Below are 19,260 nucleotides of genomic sequence, written 5' to 3'. Positions count from 1 at the left end.
CAGGACACAGTAAGGATGGTACAACTCTATTTTATTGTAGAGCATGGAAACATACATCTGGTAGCATTGATCTCACTAACTAACTGCGACACAGACAACCGGACCTCAGCCCCGCCCCCAATCTGGTGACATCACTTCCTGCTCTTATCACAAGTTTCAGTATTTTTTTATGACTAACTTGCATCACAGACATATGTGCAACACACACCTGAAAATAACGCTAGCGCTAAAACGAAACCAAAAATGATGGTGCCGAGTAAAACGGCCATAGACATCAATTTATGTAATACACATGTGATAACACTGACAGCGTGCCGGCAAGCATACAGCAATGTTTAGAAACAACAACATGTGAAATTGCTTTATCCAATAAGAATGTGAAAATAAAGAAACAAAAGTGACATGACTATGTAACATCAATTCCTGTGAAAGATGATATTTCTGGCTAAATGATTTGCCACCGTAGTGATGACACATAGGAAGGGGGCGGAACTCAACACATCTGTCGCCCAAACAACACACTTACAGCAATTAAGGATACACTTCTCTCCCTATATAAGGCTACCAGAAACAACCAGTTTTTAGTCTTGATAAAGGCCTACTTCTGGGGGCCGAAACACGTTGACAGTTACTGGTAAGCCTATGTCCAATACCCTATTAAGGTGATATTGCTGTATTGAACTATTTTTTATATTTTTTAACGGTTACATTTGGAAAACCCCGATTCACTATCCAGGGCAGCTAGGAGACTCACAAAACAATCCTACAGAGGGATCTAACTCTGTATAACACTCCACATTTGGTATTTTTTCACAGCAAATATATTTTTTCACACTACTTTTCACAGCAAGTTTTTGCTTAGGACAGAGAAATAGCAAACAGTGCAGTGATAATGAGCAGGCGTCATAAAGTAACAAGCCGTTACTATAGCAACATGCAGAGCGAGACAGTTACTATGTGCCAACACTTGTATTGTAGCATTCAAAAGCTGTTAGTCATGTGCGGTGTTAAAGTAAAGCAAGCATTAGAACCAAGCATGTGGATCAGGCATGTAAACGAAAGGCTGCAGATGAAGGGAAAGCCAGGTCCCAGTCAGCAGGGTTAACTCACAACAATGCAAAACACTTAGCGTTGCAGTGTACCCTTGAAACACAGCCACTAATGGTGACTTATATTACCAGTCTCCTTGATCCACTCAGTCCGGTTTGTATATTGCTTTGCAGGAACCGCTACAATCTCTACCTTTGTGTGTAGTGCTCCAGCTCTGCTCGGCTTGTCTCCGTAGCACGCCGCTAGAATCCTTCTCCGAACCTGACGTCATAAAAAGACAGCCCTAGCTTGCTGCGAACTGTTATGGAGGAATGGAGTCCCAGTACTCCATATAAAGAGCATGGGTAAAGGGAGGGGTGGGGGTTACCATGTTTTATGTTTTATAAAAAGCCAGAGTTTCCATTGTTAAGACAACAAGTGCAAAATTTTTATTATAGTAACGTTTCGGGACCAAAGCTGTCAGAAGAAGGGACAGCTTTGGTCCCGAAACGTTACTATAATAAAAATTTTGCACTTGTTGTCAGAAGTCCAGAGAGTGCTTGAAATTATTTGCTGTTATATATATATATATATATATATATGTAAGGACCTTGCCCTTACCCAAGATGGCTGCTGTAATAGTTGTATTGAGGAAGAGAAATGCCATCTGGGAAGGGGGAGGAGTTGTTAGTGCTGAGGAGATTTCTTAGGTGTTAAGAGAAGTGTGGAGCTTTGCAAATGGTGTGGAACTTTGAAATGGGGGAAGAAAGTTGCTGTTTCCAAGCTGAAAGAAGTTATTCAGACTAATGCATGGATTCCAGAGACAGTTCAGACATTGCTACATGTGGCTGCTGAAGACAGAAGTTGGAACCTTTTATTTGTACTGTGAGTGTCAGACATTATCTGCTGTTTTAAGATCTCCATAACTTCATGCTAACTAAATGCAAGAGTAAAGATATACTAGTCATATCTGATGTGCAGCAGAGTTGTTGTATATTAAAGAGATAACCCAGAGAATATTCTAGAAGTTATTCTGCCTAAACAGTTTGCATAAATACACTAAATGGATTGCACAGCTGCATTACATAAGGAAGTAACTGAGTGTGATGTATATTAAAGAGATAACTCAGAGAATATCCTATAAATTATTCTGCCTGAACAGTTTGCACAAATACACTGACTGGATTTATAAAGCTACATTACATAAGGGCATAACTGTGAGATTTCTGCAGCTGTTTGTAGTAAAAGAGTGACTGACTTTGCAGTATAAGGCAAGCGGATTGCTGAAATTCAGTAATAAGGTAGAGACTTATGTTATTCAGTATTTCTGAGAAGTTTTCTTGAGCACTGCATTGATCACAAGCAGCGCTCTCTAGCTTCGTTCACAAGCAGCAAGGGATAATTACCTCAACTAAATTATATTAAGTATATGAAATTACATTGTACAGCACCACCTCAAAGTATTTTACAGCAACAGTTATGTTTATTATTTCATGAGCTCATGAAGGACTTCTGAGTTAAAAAAAAGATATTGTGATTAATATTATTATTTGTATTTGTTGCACTGTATGTTATTGGTTAAACACTTTATAATAATCAAAGCAACATTTTATTCGAAGATTTCTTGTGTGGTTATTACTTGTTTTCTTTTTGTACTAAAATCTTATAGGACCCCACACCCTATTATTCTAGGGTGTCCCCTATAGGTGGAGGCACTGCGTCATACAGGCATCCCTTATATACCTGATTTCAACCCCCCTCCTACTCTGCGGAGGCTTAGTTCTCATACACGAAACAGGTAGACAGCATTACACTATCACCCACCTCAGGGAAGGTCAGGAAAGGGTGTTATATATATATATATATATATATATATAATAGTGATATATACATAGACAACATAGAGACATTAAATGATCATATGGTGATATATAGAGAACAAATACAAAAATATAAAGTGAATATCAAAATTGAAATGTCAAGATGAAGCATAAATAAACTACATGATAATAATTCCATGAAACAACATAGGTAGAGAACTGCTCATGAATGATATATTCACGCATCACATAACATACACATCACAAGACATATCAAATCACGCTTCATATATCATTCATGAGCAGTTCTCTACCTTTACATTCATACCCTATCATGTCCCCTGTAAGCGTATGGCTCAACGGAGCAGGGTTGCTGTTATTATTTCAGACAGAAGTAAGACACCACGCTTTTCTAGTATTTTACATTGCGCAATCATCTTCCATTTTAGCGGTCTCAACTAGTATTTTAGCGATATTGTATGACATTTTATTTAAAGGCCATGACGAAACTAAGTGAATATTTAACTGTGGGTTTATATCAGTTCATTTCCACAAAACGATACTCCCTTCAACAAAGTGAGCACAGGTAAAAATCGTATAGAATATGGATGGGCTATACCTTCATTCAAATTGATAGTATGATATTCTTTCAAAAAAACAAAAAAACAAAATTATACCAAATAATAACACAGATAAGGTACTTTTTCTTATGTTATTACAACACAGGGTCAAGTGGCATTGATTGTTCTCCAGAGAGAGGTTTCTAGCACTTTGCAATAAGATGTTATTTCATGTTTATGTGGATAAAGCTCACCCTTGCACACGATTAGGGCTTGTTATATTGTATCCATTTGCTATCTGTTTTGTTTACTTGTTGCCAATAGTGAATTGCTAATTAGCACAATTGTATGAACATGGGGCAAAAGGAGGAATGGGGGTGGGGTTATCATGTTTTATGTTTTATAAAAAGCCAGAGCTTCCATTGTTAAGACAGATGCCTGATGAAACAGCCAGTCTGGCTGAGAAACGCGTTGCAACTGTTTTTAAAACATTTGTTATTACTTTGGTTGGGGTGTATTGAGTACATCCTCACTTTTAAATAAATTACCTTTTATTCACGGTTTGGAAGCCTGAGCTTTTGTTATTTACTGGATTACCTGGATCCACCATCCTGTTGCAGGATCAGGGTAGCTGGGTCACTGCAATTCCCCAGCCTGTACCAATTAGCACATGGGTGCTGCTCATTTTGTGAGTATTATACCATCTACCTGGTCTGTTACTATCAATATTCCAACAGAGTTGCACTAGGAGGCGCCCTCTCTCTTTGTGATTTTTTTCACAGATTCCAGTTTCTTTATCCATCTTCACGAGAGGAGCTGCCCACCACATATGAGGACATATTCGGACAGACCACTTCCACAGATGTTCAATTTTGGAAATCCTTAAATATTGGACTTTTATAGGATCTTAAAGGATTAATTTTGGGACTCATTGCATAATTTGCACCTTATTAGCTAAAGATTGTGGCATTTTCTACCTTAGGAAGCCATCAAAACAATTTTATAATTTTCAATTGTTACTTGCAAAGATTGTTTTTAATTTACATAGTTTATTATTGTATTTTATTATTATGACATGGATCCATGTTTTTAATTATATTTTTTAATTTTATCTGTTTATCACACAGACCACTGTCCAATAAATATAGATTTATCTTGCTACCCTAGCCTTATGCTTTAGGCGCTCTTTGCATATTATATTATACTAGTTGATAAGCCTGCCCAGAGGGCAATCTGTGTGTTAAAATTAAACCCCTCAAGCTACAAAAAAAAGGAAAAATACAGAAAAAAATAAACAAAGCTATCCAAAATGATAAAATTAAACCTAAACTAATACCTCTATAAAAATAAAAAAAATCCCCCCAAAATAAAAACACCCCTTAATCTAATACTAAACTACCAATAGCCCTTAAAAGGGCTTTTGTAGGGTATTGCCCTAAAGAAATCAGCTCTTTTACATTAAAAATACAAAGTCCCCCTAACAGTAAAAAACCCCCAGCCACCAAACCCCCCAAAATAAAAAAAACTAACACTAATAAATCTAAACTACACATTGCCCCTAAATGGGCATTTGTATGGGCATTGCCCTTAAAAGGGAATTCAGATCTTTTTCACTGCCCTTAAAAGGGCATTCAGCTCTTTTGGCGATCCTTGGTGGCAGGGTGGTGATAAAAATCCATTTTTGAAATCCACCTGGATGCTGCAAAGCCTCGCACTGCCAACATTCCTTTGAGGATGTGTGCGCAACTGTCGATGGCGATGGACGCTTTACAAACGCAATTATAGCATAGATATTCCTATCTCCAAGGTTTGCTAGTAAACCTTTTCCCCAAGAGCTACAAGGGCCCTCCGCCAGCGCTTAGTCTTCCACACCTATCATTTAATTTGCATCATCACCTCAAATTATTTGCACAAAAAAAAGTATGTGCTCCTCCTGTCTATATATGATATTTTTATACCTTCTATAACCAAGTGGAATATGTCAGTACATTGCAAATAATAATCATATTGATACATACCTGTAAAGCTCTGCATACAAAGATTGTCCAAATGAATGATAAGTCTATGTGCAGTTATTATAAAAGAGAATATAAGATCAGATATAGCTTAGTGGAGAAGTTTACTAACTCAAATCACCTAGGTACCCAGATTCAAGTCCTGTAAGATACGCTTGATTTTTATTTATTTTATTTTTAATCACATAAAAAATGTATTAATATTTGCATCCAATATAGATATAAGTAAATAAAAACATCCAAAGATGAATAAAAAATCAACACTTAGATGGAAGTTAAGAGCAAATGTCAAATTGTATGCTAATGTTGTTAATGTTGCCATAACTTGTTAAATGTATGGCAACATTAACAAGTAGCTCAGTACATATATAATGAGAGATGCTCATTAAAGTGCAACTGGAATCAATATTATTCATTAAAAAATGCTAAATAAAAATAATAACCCCTAAACCGCCATCCCACAGCATTGCAACAAGTGAATAAAACTAATAACCTCTAACCCGCCAACCCTCCACATAGCAAAGTATTAAACTGATATCTAAACTCCGTAACCTAACACCCCCTAACTTAACTCCAATTAAATTAAAAGTAAACTACCTTAAAAAAATAAAACTTACCTGTAAAAAAAAAATTAAAACCTAAGCTTAAACTAAAAAAAAATTGCATTACTTTTAAAATAAAAAAACTATTACAAAAAAAACCTAGCATTAAAAAAAAGCCCTAATCTTCGTTCCATCTTTTATATAGAAGAGGTACCTTGCATTCAATCTTCAGTGTGTGGCTGGAGGCAGCATGAAGAGGAGCTCCGTGTTGATGCCTTAAAGAGGAGTACCGACATCGCCAATGACATCGCCGAAGACTTCCCGCCACCACCGGGATGAAGATACAAGATGGACAGCCGCCAGAATAAAGATTGAAGAAGATGGTCCGGCAATGGATGAAGATGGATTGCCGCAGGGATGAAGATGGTGCGCCGCTTTTCATCAATCGTGAGTACTAATTTTGGGCTTAGTGTTAGGATTTTTTTTGGGGGGGGGGGGGGGTTTTTTAAGATTAGTTTTTTTTAATTTTTTGTAATGTAAGGTTTTTTGTAATGTAGGGGTTTTTTTTTTAGTTTTTTTTCATTAATGTTAGTTTTTAAGTTTAAACTTTATTTATTTTTTTAAAGGTAGTTAGTTTCTTTTTACTTTAATTTAGGTGTATTTTGATTGGGGTTAAGTTGGGGGTGTTAAGTTAGGGGGTTTAGATAATAGTTTAATACTTTGCAATGTAGGGGATGGTGCTTTAGGGGTTAATAGATGTATTTAGTGTTTGCAATGTGGGGGGTGGCGGTTTAGGGGTTTATATATTTATTAAGTGTTTGTGATGCAGGGGGTGGTGGTTTAGGGGTTAATAGCTTTATTTAGATACTTTGCAATGTGGGAGGATGACAGTGATTGAGTCTTAATTCTCAAGTCGTCTACGCGTTTCAGCCCATAGATAGGGCTTTTTTCAAGACATGTCTTGAAAAATGCCCTATCTAAGGGCTGAAACGCATAGATGACTCGAAGTAGATTTGTGAGGCTCCATATACTCCTGGGACTCAATCGTTGTTGTTTTTGGGGACTAATACGCAATTCAATTTGATTATTTGGGGAACATTGATGGATTTAACATATCATCCACATAATTTATATGTTAATTTAATTACTGTTAGATAAGGATCGATTGTATTAGATATCTCTGTCTAGTTTTTATCTATAGGATTTATTTTCTGTCAAATAGGGACTCATATTTAATTTCTTTGTCTAGTTTATATATCTATCAGAGACAATAATGTCACTGTAAGTTTAATTGTGACACTAGGATTGTGACACACAGTATTGTAGTAATCGCATTTGAGATTATATTTGAACACATTTTCACCATTTTTTGTTATTTTTTCATTTTTTCTTTTTTGATCATACCGGTATTTGATCTAATTTGGGCTAGGCATAGTTCATCTTGGCTCAATTTGAATTCTTTATTCACTTATTTTTAAATTTTTAATTTTTTCACAATTTTTGTACACACAAATTTTTACCCATATTTGGGCCACCATTTGATATACACATTGTTTTAGATCACTATTGTACGATTTACATTAACGTGTGACCATTCTCTGAGTTAATGAAATAATTATCTGAACCACATATTGATTATCTAATAGATAGATCTGATCTTATACAATTTTGATTTCAGATTCCTATCCCACCCAGATAGGTCTGACCATCTATGTTTTTAAACTGTTTCCTATGCTGTTTTTAATGTTTTACCAAATGTGAATTAAATTATCATTTCTATGACCTTTTTTTGGTGGATTGTATTGTAATTAATAGTAGGGATGCACCGAAATTTCGGCCGCAGAAAGTTTCGGCCGAAAATAGCCTTTTTGGCTATTTCGGTTTTCGTTTTTTTGCCTGTTATTTTCGGTAAAATTATTGTGTAGCATGTTTCAAATTTGATGCTAGCCTAGAGCTGCTGTTTAAGTTTATTACTTGACTTACTGTTCTGCATATAATGAGTTTTCTAGGACTATACTTTATGTGGATAATTGGTAAAAAAAAACCAGTTAAATATGATTCTGTTACATAGAACTAAATGAAGAATACAGTATATTAATATTTATAATTGTTTTAAGTAAGGAAACTTTTTGGCCGAAAATTGCATTTTTCTTTTTTTTTTTCCCTTGGTAAAATTATTGTGTAGCATATTATTGTTTTAAGATATTTTTGTCCAATTTTTGTGTATTACTTTCAATAAAAGTGTGGGCTTTTTTTATTGGCTCTAATTATGCAAAAAAAAAAAAAAAACTAAAAAAAATTAATTTGAAAAAACACATTTTCGGTATCGGTTTCGGTTTTCGGCCAAGTGCATCCCGGATTTTCGGATTCGGTTTCGGTCCAGAATTTCCATTTCGGTGCATCACTAATTAATAGATTCCATCTAGTTGTCTTTACACACTCACAGATTACTAGTGGTGTTGCCGTAGTATTAACCTGTTGTATACCTTAGCCTTTGGCGCACCTATATATATCCTTGTATTGCCTAGGATGACAGTTTAGGGCTTAATAGATTTATTTAGTGTTTGTGATGTGGGAGGATGGTGGTTTAGGGGTAAATAACGTTATTTATTGTTTGCAATTGGGGGGATGGCAGTTTAGGGGTTATTAGACTAGGGGCTTATTCACAGTTTATACATTGAGGAAACGATATTAGATGACTGACAAACTATTCATAGGTGAAGAACAGTGGCTCTTGAACTTAAATGAACCTTTGGTATTTTAAAAGTCTGTGTTTCACCTTTGAAAAAAATAGTGATCAAATAAAAAAAATCACATGAAAGTGGTGAGCAACTGCAGATTTTGAAGACTGCAAACATGATAGAATTTTCAGCACTATATATTTCACCATAGGATGGGCTAAACATGTTGCACGATTTTAATAAGTTATTTGATAACAAATTTCACATAGGTGTAAAATCAAATTAAAAAAAAAGAAATAAAATATAAAAATAAATATTTGAATGCCAGTTTGTTTTTCATTAAAATAAAAAAAAAGGTATTGATAAATACCTGTAGAGATTTTCATATAAATCTTATGGGGCCTATTTAACAAATGTCTGTCCGACATGATACGATCAGCGGATCATGTTCTACAGACATCGCTGAATGCGGAGAGCAATACGCTCTCTGCATTCAGCATTGCACCAGCAGCTTTTGTGAGCTGCTGGTGCAACGCTGCAGGGGGTGTCAATCAACCCGATCATATTGGATCGGGTTGATTTCGTGCAATCTCTGTCCGCGGCCTAAGAGCAGGCAGACAGGTTATGGAGCAGCGGTCTTTAGACCGCTGCTTCATAGCTGGTGTTTCTGGCAAGTCTGAAGGCTCTAGAATTATATATATTTACAAATTTTGAAACTGGCACTAGGAATAGTGGGTTTAGGGATAGGTAGATAAATTATCCGGTGCTGACCCTAAATATATATATGCAAGAGGGGTTAGGTAAGGGAACCAAAAGGTTTAGGGTTTATTTAGCACTCATCCCTAAAATTGTAGAATTTAAAAAATTGAATTTTTAATAGTAACCATTTAAAAAAAAACCAAGGAGAATCCTTGATAATGTACCCTCGCTAAAACTGTGCACCTAGCCCCCCTGTTTCCTGGCCGATAGCAGCTCCCTCGGCTTCAGGTGTCAGGGACTAGGGACAGTGTTAAAACCAAATGTAGATGCACAACAAAGTGCTTTCCGTGAGCACAAACGCGTTTCGGCTGTATTAATCAGCCTTTCTCAATGTGAACAAGTAAGCCGAGGCCCGGGTGCCACCCCTTTATGTAGTGCTGGTAAGGAAGTTCATAACCAATCCCTCTCTCACATTGACGTCCGCCCATTCAGTGACCAATCCAGAGCGGTGTGTGGTAGGCGCGATTGTCATTTGCGGTGTAATTGGATCCAACATTTTTTGACGTACCAATCATTAAGTCTGCAGTGTTACAATGGGGACCGGCTGGTCTATCAGATAACAATCCTTTACCATGCCATTGTTTACATCTAATGACGATATTTACAAAGGATTGTTATCTGATAGACCAGCCGGTCCCCATTGTAACACTGCAGACTTAATGATTGGTACGTCAAAAAATGTTGGATCCAATTACACCGCAAATGACAATCGCGCCTACCACACACCGCTCTGGATTGGTCACTGAATGGGCGGACGTCAATGTGAGAGAGGGATTGGTTATGAACTTCCTTACCAGCACTACATAAAGGGGTGGCACCCGGGCCTCGGCTTACTTGTTCACATTGAGAAAGGCTGATTAATACAGCCGAAACGCGTTTGTGCTCACGGAAAGCACTTTGTTGTGCATCTACATTTGGTTTTAACACTGTCCCTAGTCCCTGACACCTGAAGCCGAGGGAGCTGCTATCGGCCAGGAAACAGGGGGGCTAGGTGCACAGTTTTAGCGAGGGTACATTATCAAGGATTCTCCTTGGTTTTTTTTTAAATGGTTACTATTAAAAATTCAATTTTTTAAATTCTACAATTTTAGGGATGAGTGCTAAATAAACCCTAAACCTTTTGGTTCCCTTACCTAACCCCTCTTGCAAGTCTGAAGGCTCACCAGAAACACGGCCCTTCAAGCTTCATACAGAGCTTGATAAATGGGCCCTAATATATGAACACATTTTACGTTGGCTAAGATAGACAAAATGACTGATATGTCTATGTGCAGTTATTATAAATGAGAATGTACAATAAGATCAGATCTAGCTTAGTGGATAAGGTAACTAACTCAAATTACCCAGGTACCCAGATTCAAGTCCTGTGAGAGATGCTTAATTTTAATAAGTTATTTAATAAAGCTTACACATAGGTGTAAAATCTAATTAAAAAAATAAATTAAAAAAATACAATTTAAGAATAAATATTTTAATGCCAGAGTTTGTTTTTCATGAATGTAGCACTCTGATGTGATACAGGGTTTCTGCTAAGAAATTCCAAGCAGTGAAAAATCAGAGTTTTATTTAATCCTTATGGAGATCCTACTCGTTCATTAAGAAATTTTTAACATTGCATTTTATATAAACATATTTATTTAAGAAGTTTATAAAATGTGTATCCATAACAATGTAAACCTCCAATGAAGGAGAAAGGTCAAATCTATTTTTATGATACACTTAAAGAGACAGTCTTGTCAAAATTAAACTTTCATGATTCAGATAGGGCATGCCATTTTAAACACCTTTCCAATTTACTTTTATCATCAAATTTTCTTTGTTCTCTTGGTATTCTTTGATGAGAGCTAAACCTAGGTAGGATCATATGCTAATTTCTAAGCCCTTGAAGGCTGCCTCTTATCTCATTGCATTTTGACAGGGCTTTAGTTCATGTGTGCCATATAGATAGCATAGTGCTCATGCATATGGAGTTACCTAGGAGTCAGTACTGAATGGCTATTAAACATTTCTGTCAAAAGAACTACAATAACGGGGCAGTCTGCAAAAGCTTAGATACAAGGTAATCACAGAGGTTAAAAGTGTATTAATATAACAGTGTTGGTTATGCAAAACTGGGGAATGGGTAATAAAGGTATTATCTATCTTTTTAAACAATAACAATTCTGGAGTAGACTGTCCCTTTAATTAATTTGATTCTAAGCAATGCACATAACGAGAATTGAACACAGAAACATAAACATTAGAAAGAGTTAACAAACCAGAATTGTGTACAGTAATTATGATATGGAGAACTTCTAGGATGCCATTAACCGCTTCCTAATAATCTTGTACTTAACAAGAATTACTAAACCATTCTTGTTTAAATATACTTGTGAAAATGTGTTACAGCTAGCACAGACTTGCACAGTCAGTCAAGGTCCTGGGAATTGAAAATTAAATTGCTTTAAATGGGCTTCTCCAATTTGTATGGTGATTTGCAATTTGTATACAGAACAGTGCTTTATGAAAGCAAGTTAACAAATTAATGGGACAATTAACACAAAAATTGTTATTTTATAAAAAGATAGATAACGCCTTTACTACCCATTCCCCAGCTTTGCACAAAAAACATGGTTAATATTAATATACTTTATAACCATTAAATCCTCTAAATTTCTGCCTGTTTCTAAGTTCCTAAAGACAGCCGCATGTTTACATCATTTTGTATTTGCTTTTCACATCAGGGGAAGCTAGTTCATGTGAGCCATATATATAACATTGTGCTGACGCCTGTGGATTCTAACAACACAGCACTAATTGGCTTAAATGCAAGTCAATAGATAGTTATGTGATCAGGGGGCCGTCAGAAGATGCTTAGAAACAAGATAATCACAGAGGTAAAAAGTATATTAATATAACTATGTTTTTGTGCAAAACTGGGGAATGGGTAATAAAGGGATTTATCTATCTTTTAAAACAATAAAAAAATTTGAGTTGACTGTCACTTTAACTTAAAGGGACATTCCAGCCAAAATGGGAATCTACGTGGAGGCATTTTAGTTTTTAATAGAAGCATTTTTGTAATATACATGTATTAGCAAAAATGCTTCTGATAAAAGCTATAGCTGTTTCAAAAGTGTATTTAAGTATGCACCGTGCACCAGCATTTTAAACACAGCACTTGCTCAGAGAGCCTAAGGCACTTGTACCATCTGGTAATGACTGGTTTGTTAATTGCAGACCTGATAAAAGCCCCATTGGCACTTTGAGCAGCTGCAGTATTTAATATGATGGTGTACTACGAATATCTAGCTACGCTTTACATGCACGTGCAGAGAAAAATGTTAACACTAAAACTGTGATAACTTTTACTAGAAGCATTGTTGCCATTAAATATGTATTGTAAATATGTTTCTATTCAAAGATGTAATTCATCTATGTGCATTTCAATTTTGACCCGAATGTCCCTTTAAAGGGATATTAAACAGATTGAGATTCTAATATAAAATGTTACATTTATTTATAGATGTGTTCCCTTTTCCTGTAATTTAACTCTGAAAATTGTTGTTTTTCTCAATTCTCTGTTTCTATAAAGTAATAGGTGCATGCCCCCCAATGGTTTATCTCTACCACTTAGGATAAGTAGGAAAGACTGCTTCTTAAATTTGCAGTTCGGGCTTGCAAGAGTGAGTCTGCAAGTTTTCAGAAGCTGTGAGTACATCTTGATACATTTTCCCGTAAGTATACATTTTTCAAGCCCTACAATAGATCACATTAAAGAGAAAGTACACTATAAAATTGTTTTCACTTAATGTGTTTCCAATTAATTTTTTACCAGATGCACTTGTCATACCACCTATGTCGTTTATCAATTAACCTGTAAGTGTGGTAAAATCTATATTGGTCGAACTAAAAGAAAGATCAAGTATAGATTAAGGGAACACATTAGGAACATTGAAGTAGGATTTAACAATCATAGTGTATCATATCATTTCAAAATGTTTCATAATCAAAATCCTAATGATCTTACTATAAACATTGTAGAATGGGTTGCTCCTGATAGATGGGATACCAATGGATTATTGAGACTGAGACAAAGAGAAACTTTTTGGATCAGGACACTAGATTATCTTGAACCCAAAGAGTCAGTATATGATAATGTAATTTGTCTATTCACAAGTAAACTTGTTGCACTGTATAATTGATGCAAAGTACTTATACGCTGATAACATGGTACACTGTATAATGATGTTGAGGGTTCACACACTAAATAAACAGAACAGGCTGCCCTGTATAATGATTATGGTTGCCTATACACTGATGGTGAGTACTGCATAATGAAGCTGAATATTTATACACTGAAAATAAACACATTGCACTGTATAATTATGCCATGTATCTATACACTGAAATAGGACATGCTGTGCTGAATAATGATTATGGCCATCTATGCACTTTAATTTATGGGTATCTGTGTAGATTACAGATAGACATGTGGTACTGCACAATTATGACTTTAGATTAATATCTCCTATCTCTATCATTTCTACAGCAGCTATCATGCAGGATAAAACATCTTGCATTATATCAATAGTTGGAGGATTGTCAGTGCTCCTACGTGTGGCCATAAGCCCCAGTAATACCCATTAGGCTGTGAGTGGAAGAGTCACACTGCAGTCACCGGCAGCTAAAAAATAAATAGAGACATAAAAATCAGGGTCGGTGCAAGGATTTTTGTCTACACAGGCGAAGGTGCATTTTGACCCCCCCCCCCAATCTTCACGACACCATAAAAAACCCAGACAAACACATACATACACACACACATACACACACACACACACATATATATATGTGCATGTATATATATATATGTGTATGTATATATATATATATATATGTGTGTATGTATATATATATATACACATATATAGTACAGTATACCAGCCACTGACAAGAGACGTGGTGTTTCATCTATTATTTTATTCACCCAGTAATAGATACATATTTCACTCTGTAGAGTTACATAATACTCCAGTATTATATGCACATACGCTCCAGTATATCAACTGAATTTTGATTGTAGAAAATATTTAGTTATCCTCCCCATGAGCGTTCTATTTATCATTACTATAGAGATATTATAACTTCATGTGCATAAAAGCATTGACAAGAGACGTTGGATCTCAGTATAATTTATACAATTTAACATTAATAACTGGATCTATCCTGAAATCCAGTAAGTAAATGCACAATACGAGCCTCTGACAAGAAACATTGGGCTCCATCCTCTGTCCAATTTATTCTGGAGTAGATATATCCAGCATTTCCTATATAAATATATAATATCTTATTATCAGATGCACACATTTACTAGCATACCTATATTCTCAATCTCTGATTGTTAATAAAGTATTTCAAGTGATCGCTATTTTCTATACTCACCTTAGACCTAGTGATATCATATTAGTGGCAGATACCTAAGTACCCAACGTATTATCCTTAGATATACCCTATACAGAGTGATAGGATATCAATATTTTTTGTGGATAGTGTGATCTACAAACTGACATATACCTCATATTCAGTGGCAATATTATACCACCTCATATCGACACAACTATTACCCTATCCATTGGAGATAGGCACACCATATACAATCACCACTCCTATTTTGTGGCAAAGATACTGTTCTACTGGTCTAAATTTTATTGTGGTTTTTAAACGTTATGTTGATGTTATTTTGTGATTTTAATAAAAACCAATAAAGGTTAAATTTTAAAACATATCACCTCACTACATCTCCAGATAATGATGTTATAACAATTATAACAGGGAGAGTGAAGTGCTATATAGATGCATACTTTTGCCCAACTTCTATGTTGACAATCCTCCATAGTAAAGTATACGTATATATATATATATACTGTGGGCTCCATGTACTAAGCAGTCAGCGAGCTACCCGCAACAAATCTCGCGTCAAAATTCGCAAACTGATATGTACAAAGCCGTCAATTATGTTAAAACTCGCATCTTTAAAATTGCGAGCGTACTTATCCGCCAAACCTCGCTACCGCTCCATTTTTCACTGTAATTAGACACATTTGACCACCAACTCGCCAAAAACGAATGTACTAAAAAATCTATTTGTCCGCTCGCTACAATTTCCGCTCCCACCTCGTTATTTTTGCCTCCCCACCTTTTAGGTGGCGGGCAAGGTACAAAACAATAGGAAAGTCAATCTAGACGCCAGTCTAGACATATATAAAAGGCAGTAATATCAACATTGTACTTACAGCATAACTGGCGTCTAATTTGTCTCTCATTTCCATGTACATAAATTGCGCCCAATTTGTCGACTGTAATTAAAGAGTAATCTATATTTTAAATTTGTATTGTATAGTTGTCAATCTTTATAATTATTTTTATATTAATATTTATATATTATCAGATCCAGATGAAGCCATATCCAAATTGTAAATAAATATTACAAAAATAACGCTCTGTTATCACTCTTCAAAAATTTTTGAACAATAATAAAGTTGTTTAGATAAGTTGAACTTTTATAGGAGCAAAATTCTATTCCCGTGACTACTATGATGTTCGTGACACCTTGCATGTCACGTGTTAATAATTGGCCAGACAATTCAACTGAAAGTTAAGTACATCAGCTTTGTCGCGGCGAGCGAGGCGTCAAATTTATCAACAATCGGCAACTGCTCGCGGCGGGCTAGACTTGTCTATTTATTGGGGGAATATTAGTACATAGCGACAGCGGACACCATTTCGCCCGCGGCGAGTAACGGCGAGTTTATCCGCGTCTACAATGACGGATGAATTGACGGCTTAGTACATGGAGCCCTGTGTGTATGTATATATATATATATATATATATATATATCTATATAAAGTAAAGTAATAGATCAGCACTCACCAACAGTAACAACCACTCAGTGCACGGCTAGGAATCCAAATAATGTGCATTGCAGTAAGTATGAATCCGGTGTAGATCCAGGTTACCCACAGCCTGCACACGAGATGTAGCAAAACACCACTTTAATGTGTAAACAGCATAACATTTCGGCCCCAAACAAGAGCCTTGGTCACATGCAGCAAGTCACAAACAGACAGGCATAGAATATGACCCAGTACAGATACCTTAAACTAAATGCAAACCTGTCAGCAGCCCTTCTGTGTGCTCACCCTACACTGTATGGAACACATGGTGATTACATTTTTTTGTGGCTTGCTCTGGGGTTATTTAGCTACCCTCAGCAGAAAGAGGACTATTGCACCTTAAGTGGGTGGGACTCTGTGACAGAGGAGGAGTCTCAGGCCCAAAGACAACCATTCAAACCTTCATTGGTTTTAATTTGCTTTCATTAACCATGGTGTATAGATTATATACATATAAATACAGTGTGTGTGTGTGTATATATATATATATATATATATATATATATATATATATATATATATATATATATATACAATATTAATTGTGAGAGGGGTGGAAGTCTTGGTGAGTTCCCATGCTTTTTTTTGTAGGTCTTGACCCTTGGCTAGAAATAAACCTTTTGCTCTTGTTGGGTTGCGCTGGTATTATGAGTTGAAAGAAAAAAAGTGTGCTCTTGTGCTAACCCGACGAATTCAAACAGCTTACTTCTAGTGCAAAACCAAACCGCAAAAACAGGCAGTGCTCAGTACACCAGTCTCACCCACAGTATTACCGCACCAGTCTGATCAGCCGTCTTCACGCTGTATGTTCAGCTGCACGTCTGTATCCCTCTGCTCTCTGCTAGCTTGTCCTCCGCTGATGATGTCATCCACCGGTGCCACTCACGAGCGCTCCATCCAACGCTCAATACCAGAATACAGACCAACAAGCACAGGAAGGCACCCGGTCTCCAACTCTCCCAGAAGACTTCAACCAAAGGGAACAGCAAACTTGATGACAGAAAGGAACAGCTACACAATCCGGTAAAAGCAATAATGTCTTTATTTGACATCCAAATATAAGTGTATACAGGCTTAGTCAGACATGTTTCGTATAGAAATACTGACTTAACTTTTCCAATGACTACCTGCTAACTAATGGCTAATAAGCTAGAACTAAATACACCTGTGAAGCAACTCCCTGTTTTCCTACATCCAATCATGATAGAGACCTATTAATTACATTAACTGACACCTGTTTAAAGCTCACTGTCAAAAAATGAGAGTAAAAAAGGTGGGAATGTGCTAGGTGTAAATGCTGTAATATGACAAGTTAGCCTAGACATAAAAGCAAACATTTTAAAGTAACATACTGTGACTAATTAATACCCCTAGAAAAATCTTATACTCTTTTTAAGCTATAGAATACATATCATATGCTCTTTATTAAAAATTATTTGAGAAGCAATAAAAAGAGGAAAAAAAAAATTGAATATAAATTCATAAGGGGAAAATAGATCTTGTGACTTTTGGATTTATTTGACAAATAATTTAATGTCCCATTCTGAATTCAAACCCTTTGGCACAACAGTTTCCAATTGGAAAATCCAAAAAACTTCCCTTTTTTTGAGAATTTCTTCTCTATTACCTCCTCTTGGGTGTCTGGGAATAAATTGGATGCATTGGAATGCCAATAGGGAAGTATCAGAATGGTGATCTTTTTTAAAATGTAGTGACACAGGAGTTGTAGAATGTGGGTCTTCAATAGACCTAAGATGCTCCAAAAATCTGTCTTTCAGGGGGCGTGTAGTGAGTCCTACATATTGCTTATAGCACCCCCTGCAGGTAAGTAAGTAAATGACATATGTGGAGTTACAAGTGGAATATTGTTCAATCTGATAGATTTTACCTGTGACCTGTGATTTAAACTCTGTTCCAAATAAAGCAGGAGCACATGATTTACATCTGGTGCTATTGCATTTATGAAAACCTGGCTTTAATGAAAGCCAATTTTCCTTTTTTATTCTAGGCAGCATAGAAGGAGACAAGAGGTTACCCAAAGTTTTTGCCTTGCGAGACACAAAACCACAACCTGCTTGCACAATCTCTCTGAGTCCATCATCAGCCTTTAATATGGGCAGTGAATCACGTATAATTTTACAAATTTTGTGGTATTCAGTACTATAAGTAGTAATTAATTTGGGTTTATTCTGCACAAAATTAGAATCTCTTTTAGTGGCAAATAATGACTGTCTATCCTGAGGGTCAACTTGTTTCTTAGCCCTGTCTAGGTTATTCATATCATAACCTCTTTGTAAGAATCTTTCAGTCAATTCTTTAGCATGGAATTAATATCTTTCTAATTTGGTACAATTACGTTTTATGCGCATGTACTGACTCTTGGGTATAGATACTACCGTATGCCTAGGATGACAGGAGGTGGCATTGAGAATAGTATTCCCAGCCATCTCTTTACGATACAGTTCAACTTCAATGCTCTGTTCATCACAATTGGCTTGTAGCTCTATATCCAAGTAGGAGACACTTTCTTTGCTTGTAACATACGTAAATTTCAAATTCAATTCATTGTCCTGTAAGTACTCTATAAAGAGGGGAATTAATTCCTCTGACCCTTTCCAGACAAACAAAAGGTCATCTATATAGCGACCAAAATAAAGTATGTGTCTCCTGTATTGATTACTATCTCCAAAGATGCAGGACAGCTCCCACCAACCTAGATACAGGTTGGCATAGGATGGGGCAAACTTTGCCCCCATAGCTGTCCCGCACCTTTGGAGATAGTAGTCACCTTCAAACATAAAGAAATTATGCGTAAGGAGAAAATCAATAGAAGTAAGAATACATTTCTTCAGTTCAATATCATAACTTTAAAAGTTATCCAAGAAAAATTTGACAGCCTCAATACCTTTACCATGTGG

The 19,260-nt window shown here is 36.0% G+C and overlaps 1 long non-coding RNA gene across 1 annotated transcript in view; it reads left to right on the top strand.

The window, feature by feature from the left end:
* LOC128639072 (uncharacterized) overlaps positions 1–19,260 on the top strand; it is a 211,332-nt gene that overhangs the window by 108,347 nt on the left and 83,725 nt on the right. Inside the window, exon 3 of the long non-coding RNA XR_008399138.1 lies at positions 6,172–6,413. This is a non-coding gene — a long non-coding RNA (uncharacterized LOC128639072). The remainder of the gene's footprint in view (positions 1–6,171; positions 6,414–19,260) is intronic.

Source organism: Bombina bombina, chromosome 8 (genome assembly GCF_027579735.1).
Source record: "Bombina bombina isolate aBomBom1 chromosome 8, aBomBom1.pri, whole genome shotgun sequence".
NCBI classification, from domain to species: domain Eukaryota; kingdom Metazoa; phylum Chordata; class Amphibia; order Anura; family Bombinatoridae; genus Bombina; species Bombina bombina.
Note: the sequence above shows the minus strand (reverse complement) of the source record. Positions and strands in the feature narration are given on the sequence as shown.